This window comes from Schistocerca piceifrons, chromosome 7 (genome assembly GCF_021461385.2).
Source record: "Schistocerca piceifrons isolate TAMUIC-IGC-003096 chromosome 7, iqSchPice1.1, whole genome shotgun sequence".
Taxonomy (NCBI): domain Eukaryota; kingdom Metazoa; phylum Arthropoda; class Insecta; order Orthoptera; family Acrididae; genus Schistocerca; species Schistocerca piceifrons.
This window is the reverse complement of record NC_060144.1, coordinates 504,318,641-504,335,439: the sequence shown is the minus strand read 5'-3', so window position 1 is coordinate 504,335,439 and position 16,799 is coordinate 504,318,641. Positions and strand designations below refer to the sequence as shown.

Genomic DNA, 16,799 nt, shown 5'->3' with positions numbered 1-16,799 from the left:
TTTGTAATTGTATGAAACTGGTTATCACTGTGGAGAAATGGCACAGTAGGGTGTAGCAAAGTGTGTTTTAATTGATCTGTTCAGTCCTTCTATTCGTTGTAGTATATGTGCAGTAGAAGAAAAACAGTACAATGGCATCAGTAAAAAAATGTCAATCAGATATTCGCTTTATAAATCCAGGATCAGATGAGAGGAAACGCAGATTTTGCTAGCACAAACAGTTAACTAGTCCACTGAAGATTCCTTTAATACAAAACGAGGAAACTGTCTGAAAAGTACGTAAAATATCATACTGCAACAAGAAAAAAGGGCTTGGATTTATAGAACAAATATGTCTATACTTTCCTCGGAAAACACACAAGCAAAGAAACTTGTTTAAGTTTCTATACCAATGGAAAAATGCTCCTATCGGAACACAATAAATGCGAACATGTTCCCGTTTACTTGAAAGACTGACTAAAAAGTGAGGTACCAGCTGCTACATTCTACCTGCCTGAACACCTTTAAAAATTTTCTCAAAAATTTTGGGATGCGAAAATATTCGCGCTTTTTTTAACTTGCAACTCACCTCTAACTCTCGTAAGTTCCCCAAACTGTAACTCACTCACTTCCACTAGTCCATAGCTGTAAGTCGCTCATATCCATCCTCTCCCAGTTGTCCTTGCTAACTCACTCATTCAGCTCAACTAGTTGTCATTATTTGTTTGTGTCTGTCATTGTCACCTGTGCCACAGTCACAATCCCTTCCGTTCTGTCCTATTAGTCTCCTTTCATTGTCAACGTTTCCCTCTCGCTCTCTCTTACTGGTAATATCTCATTCCTTCCTTTCTACTGCTGCTGTCTCTTCTCACTGTCACTTTTTTTCTCTTCCTCGTTGTCATTGTCATATACTCTGTCTCTCATTATCATTGGCTCTCACTTTCTCTTAATTTTTCCCCCACTGGCACTGTCTCCTTGACTCTTTTCCTTGCACTGTTCTGTCACTGCGAACTATGTTGCACTGCCACTGTTTCGCTCTCTTTCTCTCAAACTGCCGTCGTCTCCTTCGCTTTTTGTACAACACAACCACTGTCTACTATCTTCCAATATTTATTACTTTTCCGTCTTTTTGCCACTGCCACTGTCTTCTTTTCTCTCAGCAAAAAAATGAGCGAATACGTTCGCATCCCAATACTTTTGGGAAAATTTTTAAAGATGCTTAGGAAGGTAGTTTGGTACAGCTAGTATCCTAGTTTTCAGTCAGAATTTTTAAAGAACATATTCGCATATTTTGTGCTTGTTGCCTTCTTTTCCCTGCTGCAGGACATGTATCTCACATGAAAATAAATGTACTGTCCAGCAAAAATTAGATAGTTAACATGTATGAAATCGAAATAACACAAAACTAATTTTACGCCTCCGAGCGGATCTAACGTGAAAAAAATGAATTTGATTTAGCATTACAAAATTGGATTGCCGGATGATAACGGAAACACTGTACAGCATATTTCTTCGTGCTATGTCATTTCACAAACTGCTTTCTTTTTTTTACGTGCGCATGTAGGGTAACTTTGAACCTCTATATATGAAAAAAATTTTGAAGGCTGTTCGAGATCGATATCTTAGGAATATATCGTATAAATTTAAGCCATTTTCTGTGCTTAACCGTCGTGGAATTCTCAGCTGGTTTTTGGTCCACTGGCGATGGCGAAAATATAGTAAAAACACTTTTTTGAGATTTTCAGAGGAACTGCCTACGAACAAATGGTGCCTCGAGATAAAGCCCACCGCAGACCAGATCAAATGCAAAAAGAATCAATCGATTTGTTCCATTTGCCTAAGCAGGTTGAAGTGTGTAATATGCGTAATTTGACCATGTACTGTAGGGCAGTGACACTAAGATGATCTTCCTGTTGGGTACACAGATGGTCGGTAGCGCAAAACCTATTCAAAATATTTGACCCTACCCTTTTATCATAAATAGAAATCGAGGTATGAGCACTGGAAAATCCCGTTCTTATGCGCGGCGTTTTGGACCATACTGGTAAGTGCACTGTACCGAATACTAAACAGGTAACCAGGCGCATAGGCCCAGTTGGAGGGTGGCCTATCTAAGGTCTTCCAGGGAAAGCAAAAATTTTATTTTCAATATTTCATACGGGTACTGAGCGAAATTAAAAATTTAAAATGTCGTCATAATTTCCGCGTTAAGAATAATAACTTTATGTTAAAGATTGAACGCAACGAGGCAAGTGTTGTAGTCTGTGTGTATATCTCGAGGCAGCGTAACTGACGGGGCGCAAATTACGCAGATTATATTCATCCAGTATTTGCGAATGAGAGCATTCAGCGACTTGCAACAAATTTTATACATAACTTCAAACCTTTACGAAACTTTCCCCTGCTGTCACCTACCACGACATAATGAAGGAAAAAGAAACTGTCGCTTTTTAAATTTTCGCTGTTCATGCAGTAAAATTTCAGCATCAGGTGCGACGTTTTAATTTATTACTTCTTTACTACTGACTTTACTTGCAACACTTTTTGCAGACGGTATCCACATATACCGCTGAATGTACCTGCAAAATTATGTCATTGTACGAGATATGACGTCGTAGACGTTGAGATCGCGAAAAACTAGCTTTCCTTAAAACGGAGCGCAAATTAGTCTAAGCATATAAGAAAGTGAAACATAACGTCAGACCTTTTTCTTAAAGCTCTGTCGCTTACATGTATAAGGTCAAATATGAAGGGCGCTCAAGAAGTAATGTAACACTATTTTTCTCGGCCATTTCGGTTAAAAATGCAGATAATTTTGTGGGGCATCGTGGAATATTAACGTTTCAACTCCCTCATATTTCATGAAGTTCCCGTACACTGTGGAGATATACGTAGTGGAGGTGCATTCCAAGCAGAGAGGTGTCACGGAGTGTCTTTTAGCGGAAAACCACAGCATCGCGGATACCTATATGCGCTTACAGAATGCCTGTGGAGACCTGGCAGCGAACAAAAGCACGATGAGTCGTTGGGCGAAGCGTCTGTCATCATCGCAACAAGGTCGCGCGAACCTGTCCGATCTCCCAGGTGACAGCCGGCCGGACACAGCTGTGACTCCTGCAATATTGGACTACAGAGTTTTTCGCCACAAAAATGCGAACGATCTTCTACTGGTCCATGACAACGCAAGGCCTAACACAAGTATGCGCACCCGAGAGCACCGCACAGAACTTCTCTGGACTGTTCTTCCTCATCGCCGGCCGCGGTGGTCTAGCGGTTCTAGGCGCGCAGTCCGGAACCGCGCGACTGCTACGGTCGCAGGTTCGAATCCTGCCTCGGGCATGGATGTGTGTGATGTCCTTAGGTTAGTCAGGTTTAAGTAGTTCTAAGTTCTAGGGGACTGATGACCACAGATGTTAAGTCCCATAGTGCTCAGAGCCATTTGAACCATTTGTATCTTCCTCATCCACCCTGAACCTTCCGGTTTCTATCAGTTTGGTCCAATGGAGGATGCACTCCTCAAGAATCAGTATGCGGATGATGGGTAGGTTACTGATGCAGCAAGACGTTGCTTCCGGCGTCGACCAGTACAGAGGTAACGTTTCGCATTCAGTCCCTCACAATCAGGTGGCAAAAGGTCGTGTTATTGAACGGAGATTATGTTGAAAAACAAAGTTTTGTAGTCAAAAGAGTAAGGAGTAATATGTTATATTAGAATCCTGAATAAAACCAACTTGCTGCCAGAGAATAATGTGTTGTATTACCTACTGGACACCCCTCGTATGTAACACGTTAACTCTTTTGTCAAGTAATCAGTAGTGTGAAGCCTTTTCTTACAAGGTAGTTCGATTGTGTAAGGAATCGTGGGCTGGCGAATTTACTGATTTTTAATAAAAACGTATTTAGTATTCTTTCATGGATCTGAGAACTTGCTGTACGGTTGCTGGGAATAATTCTCCGCCGACCAGGGTGGCCGAGCGGTTCTAGGCGCTACAGTCTGGAACCGCGCGACCACTACGGTCGCAGGTTCGAATCCTGCCTCGGGCATGGATGTGTGTGATGTCCCTAAGCTAGTTAGGTTTAAGTTGTTCTAGGGGACTGATGACCTCAGAAGTTAAGTCCCATAGTCCTCAGAGCCAATAATTCTCCTTGTCTGGCCCTCCTAAAATTTTGAATTTCCTTATGTCATAGCGCAGGCGCGTTGTTAGCAGCAACTCCACGAAATTGGAGTCTTCCCGGGCACGTCTCGTCGTGCCGTGTCGGATGTGGCCCGCACAACTGTGCTCACAGACGCGCTTACGCAATGCGTGCGTGTTTTATGCCGCAGCCGTCACCCAGCACGCAAATGTTAATATTTTTCCGCACGACTTAGTTTACAGAGTCCTATGTCCACACAAGTTGAGGTACGGTTTCAGTGCGTTGGTAAACAGGATTCCACCGTTTAAGGAAATTCCGTTACACAAAAAAAAGAACACCGACGGATTACCTAATTATATTTATTTAATTATTTACACTGCTCCAAAGAAAACTGGATGTCACGACTACTACGAATACATAAGCAAATAAATAACTCACACGAAAAACGGTACTGCTGCGAGCAAGCCAGACTAACGCGTGAGGGATAACATTTGTAGTACGCAAATGTAAACGGGTAGACCGTTCGCCGAGTGCAAGTCTTTCGATTGGACGCCACTTCACCGACTTGCGCGTCGATGGAGATGAAATGATGATGATTAGGACAACACAACACCCAGTCCCTGAGCGGAGAATATCTCCGACCCAGCCGGGAATCGAAGCCGGGCCCTTAAGATTGACATTCTGTCATTCTGTCAATTCAGTTGCCGGGGGAGGACTGTAGTACGCAAGCTTATGGGGCCGTAGGCTGGATCATCTACTTAGGAATGTTGACTGTAAGACAACGAGATGTAGCAGAACGGAAGAATTCAGTAAAAATCTATGCTTATTTCTATACAACGTGGCACTCTTCTCAAATAACAGCCTCCACATCAGCTGATAGCACTTTATGCTGGACGAACAGAGATCAAGAACGCATACGTACGTTCCGATGTTTTTCTGCAATTGCATCCCCAACTTACGTGATACATGGGGTGAACACATTACCTGGAGACTTCCTGATACTTCTCAAACGTCTCATGAATCGACGGCCCAATGGATGGTGCTGAATAGAATCTTTGATGAGACTTTGAGGCGGCAACATGAGTTAATGTTCATGAACTAGTCGCGAAAGTTTAAGACAAATAGTATCATAATAGTGGAACGTGAAGATCAGGTTGCAGCTATTACCGTTAATTGGCCACTGTATCTAGTGAGGCCAAAGCTTGAATGAAAGAATCTACGTGAAGGCGAGGACTGAACAAGAGCTTACCGGAGGATCACATGCTTGTGACCAGGTCTGCAATATTGTGTTGGACGAAGCAGAGGAAATTGTAATCACTGTGCAGATTGATGAAAAAACATCTGAAGAAGTCTATAAGACAACAAAGAGAAACATTGCTGTGTTTGTATTCTTGTATCTCATTTGATTACATCAGATTGTACATTGGTGAATGCATTGTAAAATACTTGAGCAAATGTGTGCTACAGAATCTGTTGTCAAAATACAGAAATCGTATTGTTGTCAACAGAGCAAATTAATAATGAATTTGAATTCTGTAACACGGGAAAGGATTACAACAAAAGAAGAATGGGTAGATTTCAGAGATGAAATAGTGATGACAGCAGAGGATCAAATAGACAAAAAAACAAATCCTTGAATGGCATGCGAGATATTGATTTTAACTAACAGAAGGAGAAAATACAAAAATACTGCAGATGAAGTAGATAAAATGGAATAAAGACATAAATAATGAGACCGAAAAAAGTGCAGTAGGGCAAGACTTGAATGCCTATAGCACAAATGCGAAGATGTGAAAGCATGCATAGCTGTGGAAAGATAGGTGCCATATGTACGGAAATTAAAGAGACTGACAGCATCAAACTAGTTTGCAGATTGGAGAACACAATAACATAATACAGAATCAACAGTTGGAAGCATTTATGACGTAAACAGCGCAACAAGTAATATCTGCCGCAGAAACATGCACAAATTTTATTTGTTTATCAAGAATCGGAAGAGATGAATTAGATACAAGTAGATTTGGACCGTGATAGCAATGGACGTCAGAGAAGAGATGATAAGGGAGAGAAAGAAGATCGTGGTATAACACTAGAAATGAAGAGGGAAAAGTTACGGCCAATGGTTGAGAAACTAAAAGAAAAATAAGCGTAACTGTGACATGAAATTAGCGTTTGCTTCATTGTTTCACAGGAAGAAATTTCGAGATACATTAATTTTTGAGGGGAAACTTATAAGGGTGACAAAAGGAAGTACTTCCGACATTTCCTAAATGCAACGGAGCACTGAATTATCTCCATTAGGCGTACAGCAGAACAGTAGTTGGTTACATGTGCATGTGGAGGAGTGAATGGCGTGAATGGGCGCCGCTTGAGTCCGAAGCTTGAGGTCAGTGGCCGCCGTGTTTGGCTGACTCTGCAGCTGCGATGCAACGTCGGACTTGAGCAACACGGGCGCTCACACACAGTGTTTGTAATTCCTCTCTGCATACTTGTCTGTCCGGGCGCGCAGCTGCTCCTGCTACCAGCTACTGCGTCCTCCCGCCTCTACCCTGCTCGAAATTATTTCCACGGAACTGAAAATACATTATTTAATCAAAAGTAACTGGACGCTTACTAGTGGATATTAGTACGGGGTATGTCCGCCCTCCAGCTTAATGACTGCTTGAGCTCAGCTGGCGACAATTTCAAAGAACTGTTTGAATGTCTGTGGAGGAATGCTAGGCATTTCTTTCCCATGAGCCGAATCCAGAGGAGCTAATAGTTCGGCACTGAGGTCTGAAGCCAAGTGGCGTTCTAACTCGCCCCAAAGGTGTTCCATTGGGTTCAGGCCGGGCCTCTAGGGAGGCCAACCCATTTCAGAAAGGTTATTGTTCATAAGTCATTGGCTCACAGATGCTGCTTTGTGGCAGGGAGCACTGTTATGCTAGCACTCACCAAACCCAAACTCTTGCATCGGATTGTGACAAGGTATAGCATGATTTATCATACCAAATCACTAACTTCCAATCACCCAACGTCCAGTGGCGTAGACTATCTCAAGCGTCGCATTGTGTTGACTACAGAAATGTGTGGTTTATGAGGAGCTTCTCGACTGTTCTACACCATTCTGCTTAATTACGTACGCAGTCATTGTACTAGCTGGAATGCTGATAGTACTTTGGAACACACGAATGCTTCCTTACGCCGATTTCATACTATTGTTTACAACTACCCTCAGCAATTCAAAAAAATGGTTGAAATGGCTCTAAGAACTATGGGACTTAACATCTGGAGGTCATCAGTCCCCTAGACTTAGAATTACTTAAGCCTAACTAACCTAAGGACATCACACACACACACACACACACATGCCCGAGGCAGGATTCGAACCTGCGACAATAGCAGCAGCGCGGTTCCGGACTGAAGCGCCTAGAACCGCTCGGCCACATCGGCCGGCGATGTGACTAACGTGGGAGCTGATTGCTTGATGGACAGATTTGGGGGAGGGATCCAAACATCAACTTCATCGGTCCCGCTAACGTGTGAGCCAATGAGGTGAGGAAGCGAAATAAATAGTCGCAAAAGAGCGAGAAAAGGAAGTTGTCTGTTCCGTACGCTTACGTTAGTGTAGTTCACAAGATTGATACGAACAGAGCTACAAACATAAGAATAATCAAATAACACACAAACGTGAGGAATCGGCCTAAAGCCAATCGGAAAATGCCTAGAAGCCAACGTGACAGTTCATCACAATAAAGAGATATAAAAAAAATACAACTGAAATAGTGGATACAGATGATAAATATATCTAAAAACTGAGCAATAGGAAAACGAGAGGTGAGGTGTGATAGGGAATAATGCAAACTGTTAGGATCGGTAACTATGTTTAGACTCGTCCTTAAAGAACAAAAACACCTCAGTATAAAAAGCTTACGTAGACCTAAAATGAGAAATGCAACAGGACTAACAATGTACACATCTCAACGACAGCATTTGCATCCGCCCAGTATCAGACGTAATATAAATAAACAAGGTTTAAAACGGCTGTACATTAGGAGTGCTATATAACACTACTCTCTCGTCCCGCACAGGCCATGAAGGTCCAAAGGTACCGACAGGCCGCCGTGTCATCCTCAGCCCACAGGCCTCACTGGATGCGGATATGGAGGGGCATGTGGTCAGCACACCGCTCTCCCGGCCGTATGTCAGTTTCCGAGACCGGAGCCGCTACTTCTCAATCAAGTAGCTCCTCAGTTTGCCTCACAAGGGCTGAGTGCATCCCGCTTGCCAACAGCGCTCGGCAGACCGGATGGTCACCCATCCAAGTACTAGCCCAGCCCGACAGCGCTTAACGTTGGTGATCTGACGGGAACCGGTGTTACCACTGCGGCAAGGCCGTTGGCACACACAACACTACGCTGCAGATAAAACATTTAAATAATCTATTAACTCCGTCGGAACTGTTTTCGCTGTCAACAAACTTATCACTATCTCTCTTTTACTCATAGATATTCTATTTCTTATTCCCCTACACAGCTTCCAACTTCACTCACAAAACTTCCTAAGCAGCTAGCAACTTAAATTTGTTCTAAAATCTTTCGTTCCGATGATTTTTAACAGAACTTTTACATCTGCTGATTCTCATGACTTTTGTCTTTCATGAGGACTTGTCCCCATCCGAGAAGCGAATTATAGGCAACAACTTTGAGTCTTAGCTTCATAAGGCGCTACAAAGAGGTTTGGACTTTAATTCAAGACACAGGCGCGAAGTCTAGCGATCGGTAACTACATGCTAAGACTTTTCAACCCTTTTGATTGTTAAAAAAAATCTAACCGTTGTGTCGAGACTGATTGCCCAAGCAAAAGGCTGTTGGCTTGAGAACGTGGCAGGCAGATAGCTGCAGCCGCAACCGCACCTGCGCGACTTTCGTCTAGAGTCCGGGGAAAGGTGCCGTGGTGTACGAGCGTTTCCGTAATGCGAGTCAGCCTTGGGATGCCTGTCAAGGCAGCTGGGAGGAAGCGGGGCCAGCCCTGGCATTTGCGGCCGGGGAGTAACACAGCCCAGCACAGCCGAGGCGGCCTGCTTTTACGACCAACTCGCGCGCCAATAGCACCTGCTACTCTCCGCTAGAGGCCTCCCAGCACCAGATTCCACATTACGAACCTGATAGCGAAAACTGTGGCGATACATCTACATCTACATAAATACTCTGTGAGCATGACAGGGTATCGTGCATTGCTTGTATGATCTCCACCTTTTGTGCCCTTTTTCTGTTCCATTCTGTGTTTAAAGAAACTGAGAATACTACTGGAAACGTCAGAACGGCTACGGCAAGCGATAACATACCACACACACTGTGGTGACAAGCCAAGGGATATTGTTGTTGTTGTGGTCTTCAGTCCTGAGACTGGTTTGATGCAGCTCTCCATGCTACTCTATCTTGTGCAAGCTTCTTCATCTCCCAGTACTTACTGCAACCTACATCGTTCTGATCTGCTTAGTGTATTCATCTCTTGGTATCCCTCTACGATTTTTACCCTCCACGCTGCCCTCCAATGCTAAATTTGTGATCCCTTGATGCCTCAGAACATGTCCTAACAACCGGTCTATTCCCCTAGTCAAGTTGTACCACAAACTCCTCTTCTCCCCAATTATATTCAATACCTCCTCATTAGTTATATGATCTACCCATCTAATCTTCAGCATTCTTCTGCAGCACCACATTTCGAAAGCTTCTATTCTCTTCTTGTCCAAACTAGTTATCGTCCATGTTTCACTTCCATACACGGCTACGCTCCATACAAATACTTTCAGAAACGACTTCCTGACACTTAAATCTATAGTCGATGTTAACAAATTTCTCTTCTTCAGAAACGCCTTCCTTGCCATTGCCAGTCTACATTTTATATCCTCTCTACTTCGACCATCATCAGTTATTTTGCTCCCCAAATAGCAAAACCCCTTTACTACTTTAAGTGCCTCATTTCCTAATCTAATTCCCTCAGCATCGCCCGACTTAATTCGACTACATTCCATTATCCTCGTTTTGCTTTTGTTGATGTTCATCTTATATCCTCCTGTCAAGACACTCTCGATTCCGTTCAACTGCTCTTCCAAGTCCTTTGCTGTCTCTGGCAGAATTACAATGTCATCGGCGAACCTCAAAGTTTTATTTCTTCTCCATGGATTTTAATACCTACTCCGAATTTTTCTTTTGTTTCCTTCACTGCTTGCTCAATATACAGATTGAATAACATCAACATCGGGGAGAGGCTACAACCCTGTCTCACTCCCTTCCCAACCACTGCTTCCCTTTCATGCCGCTCGACTCTTATAACTGCCATCTGCTTTCTGTACAAATTGTAAATAGCCTTTCGGTCCCTGTATTTTACCTCTGCCACCTTCAGAATTTGAAACAGAGTATTCCAGTCAACATTGTCAAAAGCTTTCTCTAAGTCTACAAATGCTAGAAACGTAGGTTTGCCTTTCCTTAATCTGTCTTCTAAGATAAGGCGTAAGGTCAGTATTGCTTCACGTGTTCCAACATTTCTACGGAATCCAAACTGATCTTCGCCGAGGTCGGCTACTACCAGTTTTCCCATTCGTCTGTAAAGAATTCGCGTCAAGGGAGACCTCCTAATAATATGTCGGCCTGCATTTTGCCCGGCTAGTGCAGCAACTTCACGTGGTATGCATTCAACAAGGCGCTGGAAGTCCATGCTGCCTCTATAGCCGTCCATATTTGCGAAAACTTTGCCGGTGCAGGAAAAAAGAACACATTGACACCGGTGTGTCAGACCCACCATACTTGCTCCGGACACTGCGAGAGGGCTGTACAAGCAATGATCACATGCACGGCACAGCGGACACACCAGGAACCGCGGTGTTGGCCGTCGAATGGCGCTAGCTGCGCAGCATTTGTGCACCGCCGCCGTCAGTGTCAGCCAGTTTGCCGTGGCATACGGAGCTCCATCGCAGTCTTTAACACTGGTAGCATGCCGCGACAGCGTGGACGTGAACCGTATGTGCAGTTGACGGACTTTGAGCGAGGGCGTATAGTGGGCATGCGGGAGGCCGGGTGGACGTACCGCCGAATTGCTCAACACGTGGGGCGTGAGGTCTCCACAGTACATCGATGTTGTCGCCAGTGGTCGGCGGAAGGTGCACGTGCCCGTCGACCTGGGACCGGACCGCAGCGACGCACGGATGCACGCCAAGACCGTAGGATCCTACGCAGTGCCGTAGGGGACCGCACCGCCACTTCCCAGGAAATTAGGGACACTGTTGCTCCTGGGGTATCGGCGAGGACCATTCGCAACCGTCTCCATGAAGCTGGGCTACGGTCCCGCACACCGTTAGGCCGTCTTCCGCTCACGCCCCAACATCGTGCAGCCCGCCTCCAGTGGTGTCGCGACAGGCGTGAATGGAGGGACGAATGGAGACGTGTCGTCTTCAGCGATGAGAGTCGCTTCTGCCTTGGTGCCAATGATGGTCGTATGCGTGTTTGGCGCCGTGCAGGTGAGCGCCACAATCAGGACTGCATACGACCGAGGCACACAGGGCCAACACCCGGCATCATGGTATGGGGAACGATCTCCTACACTGGCCGTACACCACTGGTGATCGTCGAGGGGACACTGAATAGTGCACGGTACATCCAAACCGTCATCGAACCCATCGTTCTACCATTCCTAGACCGGCAAGGGAACTTGCTGTTCCAACAGGACAATGCACGTCCGCATGTATCCCGTGCCACCCAACGTGCTCTAGAAGGTGTAAGTCAACTACCCTGGCCAGCAAGATCTCCGGATCTGTCCCCCATTGAGCATGTTTGGGACTGGATGAAGCGTCGTCTCACGCGGTCTGCACGTCCAGCACGAACGCTGGTCCAACTGAGGCGCCAGGTGGAAATGGCATGGCAAGCCGTTCCACAGGACTACATCCAGCATCTCTACGATCGTCTCCATGGGAGAATAGCAGCCTGCATTGCTGCGAAAGGTGGATATACACTGTACTAGTGCCGACATTGTGCATGCTCTGTTGACTGTGTCTATGTGCCTGTGGTTCTGTCAGTGTGATCATGTGATGTATCTGACCCCAGGAATGTGTCAATAAAGTTTCCCCTTCTTGGGACAATGAATTCACGGTGTTCTTATTTCAATTTCCAGGAGTGTATTTATTTCTACGCATGTTGTGTGGATAGTTGAAGGATGACGGGTTAAATAGAGTCTGCATCATGGCCTTCGCCTTTTGAGCAAATTATTCGATTACGCAATTTCATTTCATAAGTACATCTAATTAAAAATCCCTTCACACAACAGTACAGATGCGCACGCCCTTCTACTTACAATCATGATGCAGAATTGAAGAGTGAACGCGTTTGCTAGTGCATTACAACTATAGCGTTTCAGCTCTGATTCAGCGCAGCTTCGCTGAACGTGATCAGCAGACGCATTGACATTGGACTTGAACGGTAGTGGAACGAAGCTCTTGTAGTAACTTATTGAGCTTAAACGATAAAATTCTTTAGCTGTGCCATTCAAAAATGGTTCAAATGGCTCTGAGCACAATGGAATTTAACATCTGAGGTCATCAGTCCCCTAGAACTTAGAACTACTGAAACCTAACTAACCTAAGGACACCACACACATCCCTGCCCGAGGCAGGGTTCGAACCTGCGACCGTAGCTGTCGCGCGGTTCCAGACTGAAGCGCCTAGAACCGCTCGGCCATATCGGCCGGCCGTGCCATTCACAAGAGAGACAGAGCGAGAGAGAGAGAGAGAGAGAGAGAGAGCTTTTATGACATCAAGTTAATTTAACGATAGAGACAGTAAGATAATATCTGCGTCAGGCTATACATTATCGTAGAAATACTCTACTTGTCATTCACTTTCCTGCTCCGTTCGCAAACGAAGAGAGAGAGAGACACGACTGTCTATATGCTTCCGTACGAGTCCTGATTTCTCTTACCTTCTCGTCTCGGGAGCTACGCGAAATTTACGTTGGTAGCAGTAGGACCTTTTTGCAGTCGGTCGCAAATGCCATTCCTTTAAACTTTCTCAACAGCATTTCACAAAGAGAATGTCATATTTCAAACATGGATTCCCATTAAGGACACGAAGTAATTCCGTAATACTCACGTGTTAATCGAACCTATCGGTAGCAAATCTAGCAGCACTCCTCTGAATCTCTTTCATGTCTTCATTTAGTATGATTCTTCATTTAATGTGACATTGTGCGGAACCCATATACTCAATCAGTACTCAAGAATGGGCCGCACGCGTTTTCTGTACGCGGTCTCCTGTACAGATGAAGAACATTATCCTAGAATTCTTCCAGTAAACCGAAGTCGATTATTCGCCATTCCTACAACCGACGTTACCTGCTCGTTGCATTTCATGTCGCTTTGCAAAGTTACGTCTACATATTTAAACAACGTGATCGTGTGAAGTAGCACACCACTAACGCCGGATTCTAACATTACATTTTCCCCTACTCATCTTCATTAATATACATTTTCCCAAATTTAAAGCAAGCTGCCATTTATCATAGCAAATATAAATTCTGTCTAAATCACGTTGTATCCTCCTCAGTCAATCAAAGTACATTACAGTGCATCAGCGAACAGTCGCAGATTGCTGCTCGCCGTGTCCGTCAGGTGAAAATATATATATATATATATAAAAAATAGTCTTCGACCCACTCGCATATACGAGAACTTGGTCTGTACGCATGGGCGTTAGTTAATAGTCTGAAGTGTGGCACTGTCTCAAATGCTTTCTGGAAAACTAGGAATATGGAATCTGTCTGTCTGCTCCTCGTGCATGGTTCGCAAGACATTACGCGAGAAAGGGGCAAGTTAAATTTCACGCGAACGATGGTTTCTAAACCCGTGTTGCGATGTGTGGACAGAAGTTTTTCTACCTGAAGTAAATACATTGTAATCGAACTTGAAACATGTTAAGAATATGACGATGATATCGGAACAACAGAATCGGCACCGAAAGCATCGCAGTTTTTATTGAACTGAAAATGATTCACTGATGAATATTTTCGGGATATCATCCCAGTGTACTGGTAGATGTTTCGGCAAGTTTCTCACTTGCTATCTTCTAACCATTAGAATGCACACACCACGCTACCCGTCGCTGCCTCCAGCGTCCCCACCTGTTCTTACTCTCATAAGGGAGACTGAGTAGCCCATAGCTGACCCTACCGGTAAAATTGTGCGATTTGACAGAGGGTTTTGTCGTAGCCTCGGGAGGAATTCGGGTACCCAACTCAAATGACTGGCCTAACGTTCACCCCCATATGACAGCAGCATTCGATGCAGTAGCACAGTTAGAATGAATATAAGCTAAAAATGCCAGAGGTGCGGCGGAAATTCGTTCCGTCTTCCTCGTCGCAGTTCTTTAGCGTGACACTGAGTATAGCAACCGTGTGCGTCATCGTCGATCTCGAGCAGGACTCGTGACGTGCAAGCAAGAGAGACAATTTGGGGAGCGGCTTGTTTACCTTCAGCGAATGGCACCGATAACGAAGATTGCAATGGCGAAATTGACGTGTGGAGTGGAGTTGAGACAGCTCAGTCGAAAGGCAGATAAGCTTTGGAATGGCTGGAGTGCTTATGCCACTGTGAGACGATCCGATCTCGTTGGGGATTTACACGTCTCCCTCATGTCTACTGGCCCTTCTCTCATCTGGCCCTGCTACCCTGCCATTGTAGCAGCAGTAACCGATCTAACAACTACTTAGCAATCATATACAACCCCTCGCTCACCGATAGATCTGTACCTACAGATTGGAAAATTGCGCAGGTCGCACCAGTGTTTAAGAAGGGTAGTAGGAGTAATCCATCGAACTACAGACCTATATCATTGACGTCGGTTTGCAGTAGGGGTTTGGAGCATATACTGTATTCAAACATTATGAATCACCTCGAAGGGAACGATCTATTGATACGTAATCAGCATGGTTTCAGAAGACATCGTTCTTGTGCAACGCAGCTAGCTCTTTATTCGCACGAAGTAATGGTCGCTATCGACAGGGGATCTCAGGTTGATTCCGTATTTCTGGATTTCCAGAAAGCTTTTGCCACCGTTCTTCACAAGCGACTTCTAATCAAGCTGCGGGCCTATGGGGTATCGTCTCAGTTGTGCGACTGGATTCTTGATTTCCTGTCAGGAAGGTCGCAGTTCGTAGTAATAGACGGCAAATCATCGAGTAAAACTGAAGTGATATCAGGTGTTCCCCAGAGAAGCGTCCTGGGACCTCTGCTGTTCCTGATCTATATAAATGACCTGGGTGACAATCTGAGCAGTTCTCTTAGGTTGTTCGCAGATGATGCTGTAATTTACCGTCTAGTAAGGTCATCCGAAGACCAGTATAAGTTGCAAAGCGATTTAGAAAAGATTGCTGTATGGTGTGGCAGGTGGCAGTTGACGCTAAATAACGAAAAGTGTGAGGTGATCCACATGAGTTCCAAAAGAAATCCGTTGGAATTCGATTACTCGATAAATAGAACAATTTTCAAGGCTGTCAATTCAACAAAGTACCTGGGTGTTAAAATTACGAACAACTTCAGTTGGAAAGACCACACAGATAATATTGTGGGGAAGGCGAGCCAAAGGCTGCGCTTCATTGGCAGGACACTGCAACAAGTCCACTAAAGAGACAGGTTACACTACACTCGTTCGTCCTCTGTTAGAATATTGCTACGCGGTGTGGGATCCTTACCAGGTGGGATTGACGGAGGACATCGAGGGGGTGCAAAAAAGGGCAGCTCATTTAGTATTATCAGGTAATAGGGGAGAGAGTGTGGCACATATGATACGCGAGTTGGGATGGAAGTCATCAAAGCAAAGACGTTTTTCGTCGCGGCGAGATCTATTTACGAAATTTCAGTCAACAACTTTCTCTTCCGAATGCGAAAATATTTTGATAAGCCCAACATATATAGGTAAGAATGACCATCAAAATAAACTAAGAGAAATCAGAGCTCGAACAGAAAGGTTTAGGTGTTCGTTTTTCCCGCGCCCTGTTCGGGAGTGGAATGGTAGAGAGATAGTATGATGGTGGTTCGATGAACCCTCTGCCAAGCAGTTAAATGTGAATTGCAGAGTAATCATGTAGATGTAGATGCGCCAGACACTTGTCTTTTATAGGTGTTGCCGACCGCAGATATGTATCCTGCCTGGTTACATATCTCTGTTTTTGTAAACGCATGCCTATACCAGTTCCTTAGGCGCTTCAGTGTATGAGTGCCAGTGAGTGTTCGCCTGATTTTATGCATCCCACACAATTTAACTGTTACGCATTTCCTTCTTCATGAAAATTCTCGGCCGCACACTGGACAGACAATGAGGACACTCCTGCAGCGTTTTCGATGGGAATTGTTCGATCATCCACCATACAGCCCGGACTTACCTCTTTCTAATTTTCATCTTAGCTCACACGAACCGCTGGTAATGAAGACATTTTGACACAGACAACAAGCTGTATATCACCGCAGAGAATCAGCAGAAATCATAGGCGGCTGCCTTCTATAACGAGGATATTGGGAAGCTGCTACAACGCTACAATAAATGTCTCAGTCGGAGTGGCGACTATGAAGATAAGTAACTGGAAGGTGTAGCTAACTGTCGCAAAAAAAATATTTTTGAGTTTCACTGTGGGTTGCATTTCGCGACCAATCGGACCTTACTT

General features: G+C 44.7%; 1 protein-coding gene and 1 pseudogene across 1 annotated transcript in view; both read right to left on the bottom strand.

The window, feature by feature from the left end:
• The window catches only part of LOC124804965 (cyclic AMP response element-binding protein A-like), a 676,877-nt gene that overhangs the window by 184,838 nt on the left and 475,240 nt on the right, over positions 1–16,799 (bottom strand). The gene's annotated exons all lie outside the window — the stretch shown is intronic.
• Positions 8,378–8,495, bottom strand: LOC124709151 (annotated as a pseudogene).